Source organism: Centroberyx affinis, unplaced genomic scaffold (assembly GCF_046629955.1).
Source record: "Centroberyx affinis isolate AG114_WGS23_722 - 3 ecotype Tasmania unplaced genomic scaffold, CSIRO-AGI_Caff_v1 ptg001883l_1, whole genome shotgun sequence".
Classification (NCBI taxonomy): Eukaryota; Metazoa; Chordata; class Actinopteri; order Beryciformes; family Berycidae; genus Centroberyx; species Centroberyx affinis.
In genome coordinates, this window is record NW_027280255.1 from 96,620 (window position 1) to 98,208 (window position 1,589).

Here is a 1,589-nt window from a genome sequence, read left to right on the forward strand (position 1 = left end):
AATTCCAACATATAAATACTTTAGCTCATGCTTAATGCACCTAACCTCTAGAAAATATTGCTCTTATGGTATCAAAGCCTACAAAAAGAATCCTCAGAAACAAAGAAATCAGCAATTGAGAAATCCCAATAGAAATTTTTTTTTTATTCCAGTTGAAAACGAAGTCTATAAAATGTTACATGTTGAATAAATGTTGTTAAATGTTGAATTTGCACAGTATGAATAGACTTGCGGGGTAATGGGAGACTTGCACGACACTTTTATATTTATGAACCCCAATCTTGTGAATTCAGACCGTGTTCATTGAAGAAAAGTACGTTTTTGCAAAATAGAACTCCCACAGTAAGAAAAAACACGAGGGGGCAAAGCAAAGGCAATGCTTTTTGTGAAACATTAATAAGACATTACTCTAAACATGCTGTTCTGAAATGGCATGAATTAAGAAGCCACATGCAAAAATGAAATGACGGCATGTATTTGATTGCCAAAAAGCTCATAGTTCAACTCATAGCAATTCATTACGTTACTTAGTCTTTGCTGTTGCACAGTAATCTAAGTAATAAGCACTTTTTGCCTATAAATTAATATAAGAATGCTTCCTCCAGAGTGGTGTGTAGTTAAAATTCATGAAAAAATAATCAAATGAACGTTAGCAGTGAGCACAGTGACTGATTTCTGCCTTTAACATTTCTTCCTTTAAGGGTTTTTTAATGGGCTTCCTGGCCTCCAAGATACAGTGTACACACACACACTCACACACACACTCACACACACACACACACACACACACACACACACACAGTCATGTAACATCCAGCTCAGGTTCCATGGCCATCTGACCTAGCTCAGGTTCAACGGGGGTTCTCTGTATGTGTGTGTGTATGTGAGTGTACGTACATTCTCATGCATAGGGGTGTGTGTGTGTGTGTCCATGTGTGCACTAGTTGAGGAGGAGGGGTTTGGGGGGGGGGGGGGGGGGGTAAAACTTCTGTATTGAATTTCACTTACCTCCCTACTCTCCTCTGTCTAACTTCCCCCACTCTCTCAAACTGCAGTGCTGGCCTGAAATCTCCCTAAACAAAGTCCCTTAAAATTTGCATGTCATTGATTAATAATTTATCAAAGTTTTCAATGTTCAAGCAATCATTTTCCAGCTGACTAATTTTAATCACTATCATGGCTCTGGGTATTTTTAGTTCCTTTTTAATTCCTGGATATGTGGTGCATTAATGATTGTCCTGGACCTATCTTTATTGATCAGTCCTTGTTTTGATACTATTTCAATATTTAAAGTTCTGCCTATCTAACGTTATGAGTAGATGTGTAGATATTCTATTTTCTTTAGTATATTCTTTCTGGACAAGTCAGTTGTTGCCCAGTACATTCATTAACTTGCAGAAAAGGCACAGGTCCAGATCTGGATCAAAATGGAGATTTGTAATGGGAAGGGAATCAATGATTTATTCAAGCAAACAGTCAGATAAATAAAAATGGTTACAAACCCATTATTAAATATGGTAATCTTTATTTATGTGACTGCTTGAATAATTAGTTGAGTTTTTGCATGAAGAGTGGTTCCTTTCCCCTTA